General features: G+C 49.9%; 24 non-coding genes across 24 annotated transcripts; 23 read left to right on the forward strand and 1 right to left on the reverse strand.

Annotated features, from left to right (window-relative positions):
• Positions 1–978: 978 nt before the first annotated feature.
• TRNAE-UUC (transfer RNA glutamic acid (anticodon UUC)) lies at positions 979–1,050 on the forward strand. Its single transcript has one exon. It is a non-coding gene; the product is annotated as a tRNA-Glu (tRNA).
• A 295-nt stretch (positions 1,051–1,345) lies between these two features.
• On the forward strand, positions 1,346–1,417 carry TRNAE-UUC (transfer RNA glutamic acid (anticodon UUC)). Its single transcript has one exon. It is a non-coding gene; the product is annotated as a tRNA-Glu (tRNA).
• A 1,036-nt stretch (positions 1,418–2,453) lies between these two features.
• TRNAE-UUC (transfer RNA glutamic acid (anticodon UUC)) lies at positions 2,454–2,525 on the forward strand. The gene has a single exon. It is a non-coding gene; the product is annotated as a tRNA-Glu (tRNA).
• Positions 2,526–3,007: 482 nt separating this feature from the next.
• On the forward strand, positions 3,008–3,079 carry TRNAE-CUC (transfer RNA glutamic acid (anticodon CUC)). Its single transcript has one exon. It is a non-coding gene; the product is annotated as a tRNA-Glu (tRNA).
• Positions 3,080–3,190: 111 nt separating this feature from the next.
• On the forward strand, positions 3,191–3,262 carry TRNAE-CUC (transfer RNA glutamic acid (anticodon CUC)). Its single transcript has one exon. It is a non-coding gene; the product is annotated as a tRNA-Glu (tRNA).
• A 482-nt stretch (positions 3,263–3,744) lies between these two features.
• TRNAE-CUC (transfer RNA glutamic acid (anticodon CUC)) lies at positions 3,745–3,816 on the forward strand. The gene has a single exon. It is a non-coding gene; the product is annotated as a tRNA-Glu (tRNA).
• Positions 3,817–4,852: 1,036 nt separating this feature from the next.
• On the forward strand, positions 4,853–4,924 carry TRNAE-CUC (transfer RNA glutamic acid (anticodon CUC)). The gene has a single exon. It is a non-coding gene; the product is annotated as a tRNA-Glu (tRNA).
• A 293-nt stretch (positions 4,925–5,217) lies between these two features.
• On the forward strand, positions 5,218–5,289 carry TRNAE-UUC (transfer RNA glutamic acid (anticodon UUC)). The gene has a single exon. It is a non-coding gene; the product is annotated as a tRNA-Glu (tRNA).
• Positions 5,290–5,589: 300 nt separating this feature from the next.
• Positions 5,590–5,661, forward strand: TRNAE-UUC (transfer RNA glutamic acid (anticodon UUC)). Its single transcript has one exon. It is a non-coding gene; the product is annotated as a tRNA-Glu (tRNA).
• Positions 5,662–5,772: 111 nt separating this feature from the next.
• Positions 5,773–5,844, forward strand: TRNAE-CUC (transfer RNA glutamic acid (anticodon CUC)). The gene has a single exon. It is a non-coding gene; the product is annotated as a tRNA-Glu (tRNA).
• Positions 5,845–6,144: 300 nt separating this feature from the next.
• Positions 6,145–6,216, forward strand: TRNAE-UUC (transfer RNA glutamic acid (anticodon UUC)). The gene has a single exon. It is a non-coding gene; the product is annotated as a tRNA-Glu (tRNA).
• Positions 6,217–7,250: 1,034 nt separating this feature from the next.
• On the forward strand, positions 7,251–7,322 carry TRNAE-UUC (transfer RNA glutamic acid (anticodon UUC)). The gene has a single exon. It is a non-coding gene; the product is annotated as a tRNA-Glu (tRNA).
• A 482-nt stretch (positions 7,323–7,804) lies between these two features.
• Positions 7,805–7,876, forward strand: TRNAE-CUC (transfer RNA glutamic acid (anticodon CUC)). The gene has a single exon. It is a non-coding gene; the product is annotated as a tRNA-Glu (tRNA).
• Positions 7,877–7,987: 111 nt separating this feature from the next.
• Positions 7,988–8,059, forward strand: TRNAE-CUC (transfer RNA glutamic acid (anticodon CUC)). The gene has a single exon. It is a non-coding gene; the product is annotated as a tRNA-Glu (tRNA).
• A 295-nt stretch (positions 8,060–8,354) lies between these two features.
• On the forward strand, positions 8,355–8,426 carry TRNAE-CUC (transfer RNA glutamic acid (anticodon CUC)). Its single transcript has one exon. It is a non-coding gene; the product is annotated as a tRNA-Glu (tRNA).
• A 291-nt stretch (positions 8,427–8,717) lies between these two features.
• Positions 8,718–8,788, forward strand: TRNAE-CUC (transfer RNA glutamic acid (anticodon CUC)). Its single transcript has one exon. It is a non-coding gene; the product is annotated as a tRNA-Glu (tRNA).
• A 664-nt stretch (positions 8,789–9,452) lies between these two features.
• TRNAE-CUC (transfer RNA glutamic acid (anticodon CUC)) lies at positions 9,453–9,524 on the forward strand. The gene has a single exon. It is a non-coding gene; the product is annotated as a tRNA-Glu (tRNA).
• A 479-nt stretch (positions 9,525–10,003) lies between these two features.
• TRNAE-CUC (transfer RNA glutamic acid (anticodon CUC)) lies at positions 10,004–10,075 on the forward strand. The gene has a single exon. It is a non-coding gene; the product is annotated as a tRNA-Glu (tRNA).
• A 483-nt stretch (positions 10,076–10,558) lies between these two features.
• On the forward strand, positions 10,559–10,630 carry TRNAE-UUC (transfer RNA glutamic acid (anticodon UUC)). The gene has a single exon. It is a non-coding gene; the product is annotated as a tRNA-Glu (tRNA).
• Positions 10,631–11,296: 666 nt separating this feature from the next.
• On the forward strand, positions 11,297–11,368 carry TRNAE-UUC (transfer RNA glutamic acid (anticodon UUC)). The gene has a single exon. It is a non-coding gene; the product is annotated as a tRNA-Glu (tRNA).
• Positions 11,369–12,217: 849 nt separating this feature from the next.
• Positions 12,218–12,289, forward strand: TRNAE-CUC (transfer RNA glutamic acid (anticodon CUC)). Its single transcript has one exon. It is a non-coding gene; the product is annotated as a tRNA-Glu (tRNA).
• Positions 12,290–12,398: 109 nt separating this feature from the next.
• TRNAE-CUC (transfer RNA glutamic acid (anticodon CUC)) lies at positions 12,399–12,470 on the forward strand. The gene has a single exon. It is a non-coding gene; the product is annotated as a tRNA-Glu (tRNA).
• A 112-nt stretch (positions 12,471–12,582) lies between these two features.
• Positions 12,583–12,654, forward strand: TRNAE-CUC (transfer RNA glutamic acid (anticodon CUC)). The gene has a single exon. It is a non-coding gene; the product is annotated as a tRNA-Glu (tRNA).
• Positions 12,655–15,062: 2,408 nt separating this feature from the next.
• TRNAE-UUC (transfer RNA glutamic acid (anticodon UUC)) lies at positions 15,063–15,141 on the reverse strand. Its single transcript has one exon. It is a non-coding gene; the product is annotated as a tRNA-Glu (tRNA).
• Between the last annotated feature and the right edge of the window lie 165 nt (positions 15,142–15,306).

Genomic DNA, 15,306 nt, shown 5'->3' on the forward strand with positions numbered 1-15,306 from the left:
AATAGTTTTACCCTGTTGGCCGAATGGCTATGCGATCGCTCCGTCCCTCTCCGTTCTACAGCATGATCTAGTGTCTAGGATACCTATGGCGCTCTCACCCAGGAGGCCCGCGTCTGATTCGCGGTGTCGGAAGTATTTTTTCATCTGCTATCATCAAGTCTCCAATTTGCGCATGCTATATAACTTCAATACTTTTACGCTGTTGGCCGAATGGCTAAGCGATCGCTCTGTCCCTCTCCGTTCTCCGGCATGGTCTAGTGGCTTGGATACCTGGCTCTCACCCAGGAGGCCCGCGTGCGATTCCCGGTGTCGGAAGTATTTTTTTACCTGCTATCATCAAGTCTCCAATTTGCGCATACAATATAACTTCAATACTTTTACCCTGTTGGCCGAATGGCAAAGCGATCGCTCAGTCCCTGTCCGTTCTAAGGCATGGTCTAGTGGCTAGGATACCTAGCTCTCACCCAGGAGGCCTGGATTCGATTCCCGGTGTCGGAAGTATTTTCTTTTATCTGCTGTCTTCAAGCCTCCAATTTGCGCATTCTTTGTAACTTCGATTCTTTTACCCTGTTGGCCGAATATCTAAGCGATCGCTCCGTCCCTCTCCGTTCTCCGGTGTGGTCTAGTGGCTAGGATATCTGGCTCTCGCCCAGGAGACCCTGGTTCGATTATTGGTGTCGGAAGTATTCTTTTATCTGCTGTCATCAAGTCTCCAATTTGCGCACGGTATGTAACTTCAATAGTTTCACCCTGTTGGCCGAATGGCTAAGCGATCTCTCCGTCCCTCTCCGTTCTCCGGCATGGTCTAGTGTCTAGGATGCCTGGCTCTCACCCAGAAAGCCCGGTTGCGATTCCTGGGGTCGGGAGTATTTTTTTTATCAGCTATCATCAAGTCTCCAAATTGCGCACGCTATGTATCTTCAATACTTCTACCTTGTTGGCCGAATGGCTAAGCGATCGCTCCGTCCTTCTCCATTCTCCGGCATGGTCTAATGGCTAGGATACCTGGCTTTCACCCAGGAGGCCCTGGTTCGATTCCCGGTGTCGGAAGTATTTTCTTTTATCTGCTGTCTTCAAGCCTCCAATTTGCGCATGCTTTGTAACTTCAATACTTTTACCCTGTTGGCCGAATGGCTAAGCGATCGCTCTGTCCCTCTCCGTTCTCCGGCATGGTCTAGTGACTTGGACACCTGGCTCTCACCCAGGAGGCCTGGGTACGATTCCCGGTGTCGGAAGTATTTTTTATCTGCTATTATCAAGTATCCAATTTACGCACGCTATGTAACTTCAATACTTTTACTCTGTTGGCCAAATGGCTAAGCGATCGCTCAGTCCCTCTCCGTTCTCCGGCATGGTCTAGTGGCTGGGATACCTGGCTTTCACCCAGGAGGCCCGGGTTCGATTCCCGGCGTCGGAAGTATTTTTTTATCTGCTGTCATCAAGTCTCCAATTTGCGCACGGTATGTAACTTGAATAGTTTCCCCCTGTTGGCCGAATGGCTAAGCGATCGCTCCGTCCCTCTACGTTCTCTGGCATGGTCTAGTGACTTGGACACCTGGCTCTCACCCAGGAGGCCCGGGTTCGATTTTCGGTGTCGGAAGTATTTTCTTTTATCTGCTGTCATCAAGTCTCCAATTTGCGCACGCTATGTAACTTCAATAGTTTTACCCTGTTGGCTGAATGGCTAAGCGATCGCTCCGTCCCTCTCCGTTCTACAGCATGATCTAGTGTCTAGGATACCTGTGGCGCTCTCACCCAGGAGGCCCGCGTCTGATTCCCGGTGTCGGAAGTATTTTTTTACCTGCTATTATCAAGTCTCCAATTTGCGCATACAATATAACTTCAATACTTTTACCCTGTTGGCCGAATGGCACAGCGATCGCTCAGTCCCTCTCCGTTCTAAGGCATGGTCTAGTGGCTAGGATACCTAGCTCTCACCCAGGAGGCCTGGATTCGATTCCCGGTGTCGGAAGTATTTTCTTTTATCTGCTGTCTTCAAGCCTCCAATTTGCGCATGCTTTGTAACTTCGATATTTTTACCCTGTTGGCCGAATATCTAAGCGATCGCTCCGTCCCTCTCCGTTCTCCGGTGTGGTCTAGTGGCTAGGATATCTGGCTCTCACCCAGGAGACCCTGGTTCGATTCTTGGTGTCGGAAGTATTCTTTTATCTGCTGTCATCAAGTCTCCAATTTGCGCACGGTATGTAACTTCAATAGTTTTACCCTGTTGGCCGAATGGCTAAGCGATCTCTCCGTACCTCTCCGTTCTCCGGCATGGTCTAGTGTCTAGGATGCCTGGCTCTCACCCAGAAAGCCCGGTTGCGATTCCTGGGGTCGGGAGTATTTTTTTTTATCAGCTATCATCAAGTCTCCAAATTGCGCACGCTATGTATCTTCAATACTTCTACCTTGTTGGCCGAATGGCTAAGCGATCGCTCCGTCCTTCTCCGTTCTCCGGCATGGTCTAATGGCTTGGATACCTGGCTTTCACCCAGGAGGACCCGGTTCGATTCCCGGTGTCGGAAGTATTTTCTTTTATCTGCTGTCTTCAAGCCTCCAATTTGCGCATGCTTTGTAACTTCAATACTTTTACCCTGTTGGCCAAATGGCTAAGCGATCGCTCCGTTACTCTCCGTTTCCCGCATGGTCTAGTGTCTAGGATACCTGGCTCTCACCCAGGAGGCCCGGTTGCGATTCCCGGTGTCGGAGGTATTTTCTTTTATATGCTATCATCAAGTCTCCAATTTGCGCATGGTATGTAACTTCAATAGTTTTACCGTGTTGGTCAAATGGCTAAGCGATCGCTCCGTCCATTTGCGTTCTCCGGCGTGGTCTAGTGGCTAGGATATCTGGCTCTCACCCAGGAGACCCGGGTTCGATTCGCGGTGTCAGAATTATTTTCTTTTATCTGCTATTATCAAGTCTCCAAATTGCGCACGCTGTATAACTGCAATACTTTTACCCTGTTGGTCGAATGACTAAGCGATCGCTCCGTCCCTCTCCGTTCTCCAGCATGGTCTAGTGGCTAGGATACCTGGCTCTCACCCAGGAGGCCCGGGTTCAATTCCCGGTGTCAGAAGTATTTTTTTATCTGCTGTCATCAAGTCTCCGATTTGCGCACGCTATGTAACTTCAATAGTTTTACCCTGTTGGTCGAATGACTAAGCGATCGCTCCGTCCCTCTCCGTTCTCCGGCATGGTCTAGTGGCTAGGATACCTGGCTCTCACCCAGGAGGCCCGGGTTCAATTCCCGGTGTCAGAAGTATTTTTTTATCTGCTGTCATCGAGTCTCCGATTTGCGCACGCTATGTAACTTCAATAGTTTTACCCTGTTGGCCGAATGGCTAAGCGATCGCTCCGTCCCTCTCCATTCTACTGCATGGTCTAGTGTCTAGGATACCTACGGCGCTCTCACCCAGGAGGCCCACGTGCGATTCCTGGTGTCGGAAGTATTTTTTATCTGCTATCATCAAGTCTCCAATTTGCGCATACGATATAACTTCAATACTTTTACCCTGTTGGCCGAATGGCTAAGCGATCGCTCAGTCCCTCTCCGTTCTCCGGCATGGTCTAGTGGCTAGGATACCTAGCTCTCACCCTGGAGGCCTGGATTCGATTCCCGGTGTCGGAAGTATTTTCTTTTATCTGCTGTCTTCAAGCCTCCAATTTGCGCATGGTTTGTAACTTCAATACTTTTACCCTGTTGGCCAAATGGCTAAGCGATCGCTCCGTCCCTCTCCGTTCTCCGGCATGGTCTAGTGGCTAGGATACCTGGCTCTCACCCAGGAGGCCCGGGTTCGATTCCCGGTGTCGGAAGTATTTTCTTTTATCTGCTATCATGAAGTCTCCAATTTGCGCACGCTATGTAACTTCAATACTTTTACCTTGTTGGCCGAATCGCTAAGCGATCGCTCCGTCCCTCTCCGTTCTCCGGCATGGTCTGGTGGCTAGGATACCTGGCTCTCATCAGGAGGCCCGGGTTCGATTTGCGGTGTCGGAAGTATTTTCTTTTAGCTGCTGTCATCAAGTCTTCAATTTGCGCACGGTATGTAACTTCAATAGTTTTACCCTGTTGGTCGAATGGCTAAGCGATCTCTCCGTCCTCTCCGTTCTCCCGCATGGTCTATTGTCTAGGATACCTGGCTCTCACCCAGGAAGCCCGGTTGCGATTCCTGCGGTCAGGAGTATTTTCTTTTATCAGCTATCATCAAGTCTCCAAATTGCGCACGCTATGTATCTTCAATAGTTTTACCCTGTTGGCCGAATGGCTAAGCGATCGCTCCGTCCCTCTCCGTTCTACAGCACGATCTAGTGTCTAGGATACCTATGGCGCTCTCACCCAGGAGGCCCGCGTCCGATTCCCGGTGTCGGAAGTATTTTTTCATCTGCTATCATCAAGTCTCCAATTTGCGCATGCTTTATAACTTCAATACTTTTACGCTGTTGGCCGAATGGCTAAGCGATCGCTCTGTCCCTCTCCGTTCTCCGGCATGGTCTAGTGGCTTGGATACCTGGCTCTCACCCAGGAGGCCCGCGTGCGATTCCCGGTGTCGGAAGTATTTTTTTACCTGCTATCATCAAGTCTCCAATTTGCGCATACTATATAACTTCAATACTTTTACCCTTTTGGCCGAATGGCAAAGCGATCGCTCAGTCCCTCTCCATTCTCCGGCATGGTCTAGTGGCTAGGATACCTAGCTCTCACCCAGGAGGCCTGGAATCGATTCCCGGTGTCGGAAGTATTTTCTTTTATCTGCTGTCTTCAAGCCTCCAATTTGCGCATGCTTTATAACTTCAATACTTTTACCCTGTTGGCCGAATATCTAAGCGATCGCTCCGTCCCTCTCCGTTCTCCGGCGTGGTCTAGTGGCTAGGATATCTGGCTCTCACCCAGGAGACCCTGGTTCGATTCTTGGTGTCGGAAGTATTCTTTTATCTGCTGTCATCAAGTCTCCAATTTGCGCACGGTATGTACCTTGAATAGTTTCACCCTGTTGGCTGAATGGCTAAGCGATCGCTCCGTCCCTCTCCGTTGTCTGGCATGGTCTAGTGGCTTGGACACCTGGCTCTCACCCAGGAGGCCAGGGTACGATTCCCGGTGTCGGAAGTATTTTTTATCTGCTATTATCAAGTCTCCAATTTGCGCACGCTATGTAACTTCAATACTTTTACCCTGTTGGCCGAATTGCTAAGCGATCGCTCCGTCCCTCTCCGTTCTCTGGCATGGTCTAGTGGCTAGGATACCTGGCTTTCACCCAGGAGGCCCGGGTTCGATTCCCGGTGTCGGAAGTATTTTCTTTTATCTGCTGTCATCAAGTCTCCAATTTGCGCACGCTATCTAACTTCAATAGTTTTACCCTGTTGGCCGAATGGCTAAGCGATCGCTCCGTCCCTCTCCGTTCTACAGCATGGTCTAGTGTCTAGGATACCTATGGCGCTCTCACCCAGGAGGCCCGCGTCCGATTCCCGGTGTCGGAAGTATTTTTTCATCTGCTATCATCAAGTCTCCAATTTGCGCATGCTATATAACTTCAATACTTTTACCCTGTTGGCCGAATGGCTAAGCGATCGCTCTGTCCCTCTCCATTCTCCGGCATGGTCTAGTGGCTAAGATACCTGGCTTTCACCCAGGAGGCCCGGGTTCGATTCCCAGTGTCGGAAGTATTTTTTTATCTGCTGTCATCAAGTCTCCAATTTGCGCACGGTATGTAACTTGAATAGTTTCCCCCTGTTGGCCGAATGGCTAAGCGATCGCTCCGTCCCTCTACGTTCTCTGGCATGGTCTAGTGGCTTGGACACCTGGCTCTCACCCAGGAGACCCGGGTACGATTCCCGGTGTCGGAAGTATTTTCTTTTATCTGCTATCATCAAGTCTCCAATTTGCGCAGGCTATATAACTTCAATACTTTTACGCTGTTGGCCGAATGGCTAAGCGATCGCTCTGTCCCTCTCCGTTCTACAGCATGGTCTAGTGTCTAGGATACCTATGGCGCTCTCACCCAGGAGGCCCGCGTCCGATTCCCGGTGTAAGAAGTATTTTTTCATCTGCTATTATCAAGTATCCAATTTACGCACGCTATGTAACTTCAATACTTTTACCCTGTTGGCCAAATGGCTAAGCGATCGCTCCGTCCTTCTCCGTTCTCCGGCATGGTCTAGTGGCTAGGATACCTGGCTTTCACCCAGGAGGCCCGGGTTCGATTCTCGGTGTCGGAAGTATTTTCTTTTATCTGCTGTCATCAAGTCTCCAATTTGCGCACGCTATGTAACTTCAATAGTTTTACCCTGTTGGCCGAATGGCTAAGCGATCGCTCCGTCCCTCTCCGTTCTACAGCATGATCTAGTGTCTAGGATACCTATGGCGCTCTCACCCAGGAGGCCCGCGTCTGATTCGCGGTGTCGGAAGTATTTTTTCATCTGCTATCATCAAGTCTCCAATTTGCGCATGCTATATAACTTCAATACTTTTACGCTGTTGGCCGAATGGCTAAGCGATCGCTCTGTCCCTCTCCGTTCTCCGGCATGGTCTAGTGGCTTGGATACCTGGCTCTCACCCAGGAGGCCCGCGTGCGATTCCCGGTGTCGGAAGTATTTTTTTACCTGCTATCATCAAGTCTCCAATTTGCGCATACAATATAACTTCAATACTTTTACCCTGTTGGCCGAATGGCAAAGCGATCGCTCAGTCCCTGTCCGTTCTAAGGCATGGTCTAGTGGCTAGGATACCTAGCTCTCACCCAGGAGGCCTGGATTCGATTCCCGGTGTCGGAAGTATTTTCTTTTATCTGCTGTCTTCAAGCCTCCAATTTGCGCATTCTTTGTAACTTCGATTCTTTTACCCTGTTGGCCGAATATCTAAGCGATCGCTTCGTCCCTCTCCGTTCTCCGGTGTGGTCTAGTGGCTAGGATATCTGGCTCTCACCCAGGAGACCCTGGTTCGATTATTGGTGTCGGAAGTATTCTTTTATCTGCTGTCATCAAGTCTCCAATTTGCGCACGGTATGTAACTTCAATAGTTTCACCCTGTTGGCCGAATGGCTAAGCGATCTCTCCGTCCCTCTCCGTTCTCCGGCATGATCTAGTGTCTAGGATGCCTGGCTCTCACCCAGAAAGCCCGGTTGCGATTCCTGGGGTCGGGAGTATTTTTTTATCAGCTATCATCAAGTCTCCAAATTGCGCACGCTATGTATCTTCAATACTTCTACCTTGTTGGCCGAATGGCTAAGCGATCGCTCCGTCCTTCTCCATTCTCCGGCATGGTCTAATGGCTAGGATACCTGGCTTTCACCCAGGAGGCCCTGGTTCGATTCCCGGTGTCGGAAGTATTTTCTTTTATCTGCTGTCTTCAAGCCTCCAATTTGCGCATGCTTTGTAACTTCAATACTTTTACCCTGTTGGCCGAATGGCTAAGCGATCGCTCCGTTACTCTCCGTTTCCCGCATGGTCTAGTGTCTAGGATACCTGGCTCTCACCCAGGAGGCCCGGTTGCGATTCCCGGTGTCGGAGGTATTTTCTTTTATATGCTATCATCAAGTCTCCGATTTGCGCATGGTATGTAACTTCAATAGTTTTACCGTGTTGGTCAAATGGCTAAGCGATCGCTCCGTCCCTTTGCGTTCTCCGGCGTGGTCTAGTGGCTAGGATATCTGGCTCTCACCCAGGAGACCCGGGTTCGATTCGCGGTGTCAGAATTATTTTCTTTTATCTGCTATTATCAAGTCTCCAAATTGCGCACGCTGTATAACTGCAATACTTTTACCCTGTTGGTCGAATGACTAAGCGATCGCTCCGTCCCTCTCCGTTCTCCGGCATGGTCTAGTGGCTAGGATACCTGGCTCTCACCCAGGAGGCCCGGGTTCAATTCCCGGTGTCAGAAGTATTTTTTTATCTGCTGTCATCAAGTCTCCGATTTGCGCACGCTATGTAACTTCAATAGTTTTACCCTGTTGGTCGAATGACTAAGCGATCGCTCCGTCTCTCTCCGTTCTCCGGCATGGTCTAGTGGCTAGGATACCTGGCTCTCACCCAGGAGGCCCGGGTTCAATTCCCGCTGTCAGAAGTATTTTTTTATCTGCTGTCATCTAGTCTCCGATTTGCGCACGCTATGTAACTTCAATAGTTTTACCCTGTTGGCCAAATTGCTAAGCGATCGCTCCGTCCTCTCCATTCTACTGCATGGTCTAGTGGCTAGGATACCTAGCTCTCACCCTGGAGGCCTGGATTCGATTCCCGGTGTCGGAAGTATTTTCTTTTATCTGCTGTCTTCAAGCCTCCAATTTGCGCATGGTTTGTAACTTCAATACTTTTACCCTGTTGGCCGAATATCTAAGCGATCGCTCCGTCCTTCTCCGTTCTCCGGCGTGGTCTAGTGGCTAGGATATCTGGCTCTCACCCAGGAGACCCTGGTTCGATTCTTGGTGTCGGAAGTATTTTTTTATCTGCTGTCATCAAGTCTCCATTTTGCGCACGGTATGTAACTTGAATAGTTTCACCCTGTTGGCCGAATGGCTAAGCGATCGCTCCGTCCCTCTCCGTTCTCTGGCATGGTCTAGTGGCTTGGATACTGGCTCTCACCCAGGAGGCCCGGGTACGATTCCCGTTGTCGGAAGTATTTTTATCTGCTATTATCAAGTATCCAATTTACGCACGCTATGTAACTTCAATACTTTTACCCTGTTGGCCAAATGGCTAAGCGATCGCTCCGTCCCTCTCCGTTCTCCGGCATGGTCTAGTGGCTAGGATACCTGGCTCTCACCCAGGAGGCCCGGTTCGATTCCCGGTGTCGGAAGTATTTTCTTTTATCTGCTATCATGAAGTCTCCAATTTGCGCACGCTATGTAACTTCAATACTTTTACCCTGTTGGCCGAATCGCTAAGCGATCGCTCCGTCCCATTCCGTTCTCCGGCATGGTCTAGTGGCTAGGATACCTGGCTCTCATCATGAGGCCCGGGTTCGATTTGCGGTGTCGGAAGTATTTTCTTTTAGCTGCTGTCGTCAAGTCTTCAATTTGCGCACGGTATGTAACTTCAATAGTTTTACCCTGTTGGTCGAATGGCTAAGCGATCTCTCCGTCCCTCTCCGTTCTCCCGCATGGTCTAGTGTCTAGGATACCTGGCTCTCACCCAGGAAGCCCGGTTGCGATTCCTGGGGTCGGGAGTATTTTCTTTTATCAGCTATCATCAAGTCTCCAAATTGCGCACGCTATGTATCTTCAATACTTTTACGCTGTTGGCCGAATGGCTAAGCGATCGCTCTGTCTCTCTCCGTTCTCCGGCATGGTCTAGTGGCTTGGATACCTGGCTCTCACCCAGGAGGCCCGCGTGCGATTCCCGGTGTCGGAAGTATTTTTTACCTGCTATCATCAAGTCTCCAATTTGCGCATACTATATAACTTCAATACTTTTACCCTGTTGGCCGAATGGCAAAGCGATCGCTCAGTCCCTCTCCGTTCTCCGGCATGGTCTAGTGGCTAGGATACCTAGCTCTCACCCAGGAGGCCTGGATTCGATTCCCGGTGTCGGAAGTATTTTCTTGTATTTGCTGTCTTCAAGCCTCCAGTTTGCGCATGCTTGGTAACTTCAATACTTTTACCCTGTTGGCCGAATATCTAAGCGATCGCTCCGTCCTTCTCCGTTCTCTGGCGTGGTCTAGTGGCTAGTATATCTGGCTCTCACCCAGGAGACCCTGGTTCGATTCTTGGTGTCGGAAGTATTTTTTTTATCTGCTGTCATCAAGTTTCCAATTTGAGCACGGTATGTAACTTGAATAGTTTCACCCTGTTGGCCGAATGGCTAAGCGATCGCTCCGTCCCTCTCCGTTCTCTGGCATGGTCTAGTGGCTTCAATACCTGGCTCTCACCCAGGAGGCCCGGGTACGATTCCCGGTGTCGGAAGTATTTTTTATCTGCTATTATCAAGTATCCAATTTACGCACGCTATGTAACTTCAATACTTTTACCCTGTTGGCCAAATGGCTAAGCGATCGCTCCGCCCCTCTGCGTTCTCCGGCATGGTCTAGTGGCTAGGATACCTGGCTCTCACCCAGGAGGCCCGGGTTCGATTCCCGGTGTCGGAAGTATTTTCTTTTATCTGCTGTCTTGAAGCCTCCAATTTGCGCACGCTATGTATCTTCAATAATTTTACCCTGTTGGCCGAATGGCTAAGCGATCGCTCCGTCCCTCTCAAATCTCTGGCATGGTCTAGTGGCTAGGATACCTGGCTCTCACCCAGCAGGCCCGGGTACGATTCCCGGTGTCAGAAGTTTTTTCTTTTATCTGCTGTCATCAAGTCTCCAATTTGCGCACGGTATGTAACTTCAATAGTTTTTCCCTGTTGGCCGAATGGCTAAGCGATCTCTCCGTCCCTCTCCATTCTCCGGCATGGTCTAGGGTCTAGGATACCTGGCTCTCACCCAGGAAGCCCGGTTGCAATTCCTGGGGTCGGGAGTATTTTATTTTATCAGCTATCATCAAGTCTCCAAATTGCGCACGCTATGTATCTTCAATACTTCTACCTTGTTGGCCGAATGGCTAAGCGATCGCTCCGTCCTTCTCCGTTCTCCGGCATGGTCTAGTGGCTAGGTTACCTGGCTTTCACCCAGGAGGCCCGGGTTCGATTCCCGGTGTCGGAAGTATTTTCTTTTAACTGCTGTCATCAAGTCTCCAGTTTGCGCACGCTATGTAACTTCAATAGTTTTACCCTGTTGGCCGAATGGCTAAGCGATCGCTCCGTCCCTCTCCGTTCTACAGCATGGTCTAGTGTCTTGGATACCTATGGCGCTCTCACCCAGGAGGCCCGCGTCCGATTCCCGGTGTCGGTAGTATTTTTTCATCTGCTATCATCAAGTCTCCAATTTGCGCATGATATATAACTTCAATACTTTTACCCTGTTGGCCGAATGGCTAAGCGATCGCTCAGTCCCTCTCCGTTCTCGAGCATGGTCTAGTGGCTTGGATACCTGGCTCTAGCCCAGGAGGCCCGCGTGCGATTCCCGGTGTCGGAAGTATTTTTTATCTGCTATCATCAAGTCTCCAATTTGCGCACACTATATAACTTCAATACTTTTACCCTGTTGGCCGAATGGCTAAGCGATCGCTCAGTCCCTCTCCGTTCTCAGGCATGGTCTAGTGGCTAGGATACCTAGCTCTCACCCAGGAGGCCTGGATTCGATTCCCGGTGTCGGAAGTATTTTCTTTTATCTGCTGTCTTCAAGCCACCGATTTGCGCATGCTTTGTAACTTCAATACTTTTACCCTGTTGGCCGAATATCTAAGCGATCGCTCCGTTCCTCTCCGTCTCCGGTGTGGTCTAGTGGCTAGGATACCTGGCTTTCACCCAGGAGGCCCGGGTTCGATTCCCGGTGTCGGAAGTATTTTCTTTTATCTGCTGTCATCAAGTCTCCAATTTGCGCACGCTATGTAACTTCAATAGTTTTACCCTGTTGGCCGAATGGCTAAGCGATCGCTCCGTCCCTCTCCGTTCTACAGCATGATCTAGTGTCTAGGATACCTATGGCGCTCTCACCCAGGAGGCCCGCGTCCGATTCCCGGTGTCGGAAGTATTTTTTCATCTGCTATCATCAAGTCTCCAATTTGCGCATGCTATATAACTTCAACACTTTTACGCTGTTGGCCGAATGGCTAAGCGATCGCTCTGTCCCTCTCCGTTCTCCGGCATGTTCTAGTGGCTTGGATACCTGGCTCTCACCCAGGAGGCCCGCGTGCGATTTCCGGTGTCAAAAGTATTTTTAACTGCTATCATCAAGTCTCCAATTTGCGCATACAATATAACTTCAATACTTTTACCCTGTTGGCCGAATGGCAAAGCGATCGCTCAGTCCTTCTCCATTCTCCGGCATGGTCTAGTGGCTAGGATACCTAGCTCTCACCCAGGAGGCCTGGATTTGATTCCCGGTGTCGGAAGTATTTTCTTTTATCTGCTGCCTTCAAGCCTCCAATTTGCGCATGCTTTGTAACTTCAATACTTTTACCCTGTTGGCCGAATATCTAAGCGATCGCTCCGTCCCTCTCCGTTCTCCGGCGTGGTCTAGTGGCTAGGATATCTGACTCTCACCCAGGAGACCCTGGTTCGATTCTTGGTGTCGGAAGTATTCTTTTATCTGCTGTCATCAAGTCTCCAATTTGCGCACGGTATGTAACTTGAATAGTTTCACCCTGTTGGCCGAATGGCTAAGCGATCGCTCCGTCCCTCTCCGTTCTCTGGCATGGTCTAGTGGCTTGGACACCTGGCTCTCACCCAGGAGGCCCGGGTACGATTCCCGGTGTCGGAAGTATTTTTTATCTGCTATTATCAAGTATCCAATTTACGCACGCTATGTAACTTCAATACTTTTACCCTGTTGCCAAATGGCTAAGTGATCGCTCCGTCCCTCTCCGTTCTCCGGCATGGTCTAGTGGCTAGGATACCTGGCTCTCACCCAGGAGGCCCGGGTTCGATTCCCGGTGTCGGAAGTGTTTTCTTCTATCTGCTATCATCAAGTCTCCAATTTGCGCACGCTATGTAACTTCAAACTTTTACCCTGTTGGCCGAATCGCTAAGCGATCGCTCCATCCCTCTCCGTTCTCCGGCATGGTCTAGTGGCTAGGATACCTGGCTCTCACCCAGGAGGCCCGGGTTCGATTCCCGGTGTCGGAAGTATTTTCTTTTATCTGCTATCATCAAGTCCCCAATTTGCGCACGCAATGTAACTTCAATACTTTTACCCTGTTGGCCGAATCGCTAAGCGATCGCTCCGTCCCTCTCCGTTCTCCGGCATGGTCTAGTGGCTAGGATACCTGGCTCTCATCAGGAGGCCCGGGTTCGATTTGTGGTGTCGGAAGTATTTTCTTTTAGCTGCTGTCATCAAGTCTTCAATTTGCGCACGCTATGTATCTTCAATAGTTTTACCCTGTTGGCCGAATGGCTAAGCGATCGCTCCGTCCCTCTCAAATCTCTGGCATGGTCTAGTGTCTAGGATACCTGGCTCTCACCCAGGAGGCCCGTGTTCGATTCCCGGTGTCGAAGGTATTTTCTTATATCTGCTGTCATAAAGTCTCGAATTCGCGCACGATATGTAACTTCAACAGTTTAATCTGTGCCGAATGGCTAAGCAATCTCTCCACCCCTCTCCGTTCTCCGGCATGGTCTAGTGTCTAGGATACCTGGAGTCATAGCGTGCGCAAATTGGAGACTTGATGATAGCAGAGAAAAGAAAATACTTCCGACAGCGGGAATCGCAATCGGGCCTCCTTGGTGAGAGCCAGGTATCCTAGACACTAGACCATGCAGGAGAACGAAGAGGGACGGAGAGATCACTTAGCCATTCGGCCAACAGGGTAAAACTATTGAAATTACATACCGTGCGCAAATTGGAGACTTGATGACAGCAGATAAAAGAAAATACCTTCGACACCAGGAATCGAACCCGGGCATCCTAGTGGAGAGCCAGGTATCCTAGCCACTAGACCATGATGGAGAATGGAGAGGGACGGAGCGATCGCTTAGCCATTCGGCCAACAGTGTAAAACTATTGAAGTTACATACCGTGCGCAAATTGGAGACTTGATGACAGCACATAAAGAAAATAATTCCGACACCGGGAATTGAATTCGGGCCTCCTGGGGGAAAGCCAGGTATCCTAGCCACTAGACCACGCCGAGAACTGAAAGGAACGGAGCGATCGCTTAGCCATTCAGCCAACAGGGTAAAACTATTCAAGTTACATAGCGTGCGCAAATTGGAGATTTGAAGACAGAAGATAAAAGAAAATACTTCCGACACCGCAAATCGAACCCGGGCCTCCTGGGTGAGAGCCAGGTATACCAGCCACTAGACCACGCCGAGAACGGAAAGGGACGGAGCGCACGTTTAGCCATTCGGCCAACAGGGTAAAAGCATTGAAGCTACATAGCGCACGCAAATCGAAGACGTGATGATAGCAGATAAAGGAAAATACCTTCGACACCGGGAATCGTACCCGGGCTTCCTGGGTGAGAGCCAGGTATCCTAGACACTAGACCATGCCGGAGAACGGAGAGGGACAAAGCGATCACTTAGTCATTCGGCCAACAGGGTAAAATTATTGAAGTTACATAGCGTGCGTAAATTGGAGACTTGATAATAGCAGATAAAAGAAAGTACTTCCGACACCGGAAATCGTACCCGGACCTCCTGGGTGAGAGCCAGGTATTCAAGCCACTAGACCATGCCAGAGAACGGAGAGGGACGAAGCGATCGCTTAGCCATTCGGCCAACAGAGTAAAACTATTGAAAATACATACCGTGCGCAAATTGAAGACTTGATGACAGCAGATAAAAGAAAATACTTCCGACACCGCAAATCGAACCCGGGCCTCCTGGGTGACAGCCAGGTATCCTAGCCACTAGACCATGCCGCAGAACGGAGAGGGACGGAGCGCACGTTTAGCCATTCGGCCAACAGGGTAATAGTATTGAAGTTACATAGCGCACGCAAATTGGAGACTTGATGACAGCACATAAAAGAAAATACTTTCGACACCGGGAATCGAACCCAGGCCTCCTGGGTGAAGGCCAGGTATACTAGCCACTAGACCACGCCGAGAACGAAAAGGAATGGAGCGATCGCTTAGCCATTTGGCCAACAGGGTAAAATTATTGAAGTTGCATAGCGTGCGTAAATTGGAGACTTGAAAATAGCAGATAAAAGGAAATACTTCCGACCCCGGGAATCGTACCCGGGCCTCCTGGGTGAGAGCCAGGTATCCAAGCCACTAGACCATGCCGAAGAACAGAGAGGGTCGGAGCGATCGCTTAGCCATTCGGCCAACTGAGTAAAACTATTGAAGATACATAGCGTGCGAAAATGGAAGACTTGATGACAGCAGATAAAAGAACATACTTCCGACAACGGGAATCAAACCCGGGCCTTCTGGGTGAAAGCCAGGTATCCTAGCCACTAGAACACACCGAGAACGGAAAGGGACGGAGCGATCTCTTAGCCATCCAGCCGACAGGGTAAAACTATTTAAGTTACATAGCGTGCGCAAATTGGAGATTTGAAGACAGCAGACAAAAGAAAATACTTCCGACACCGAGAATCGAACCCGGGCCTCCTGGGTGAAAGCCAGGTATCCTAGCCATTAGACCATGCCGACGAACGGAGAGGGACGGAGCGATCGCTTAGCGATTCGGCCAACAAGGTAAAAGTATTGAAGTTACATAGCGTGCGAAAATTGGAGACTTGATGATAGCAGATAAAAGAAAATACTTCCGACACCGGAATCGCAACCGGGTCTCCTGGATGAGAGCCAGGTATCCTAGACACTA

The sequence above is a fragment of the Rhipicephalus microplus genome, chromosome 3, assembly GCF_043290135.1.
Source record: "Rhipicephalus microplus isolate Deutch F79 chromosome 3, USDA_Rmic, whole genome shotgun sequence".
Lineage (NCBI taxonomy): Eukaryota > Metazoa > Arthropoda > Arachnida > Ixodida > Ixodidae > Rhipicephalus > Rhipicephalus microplus.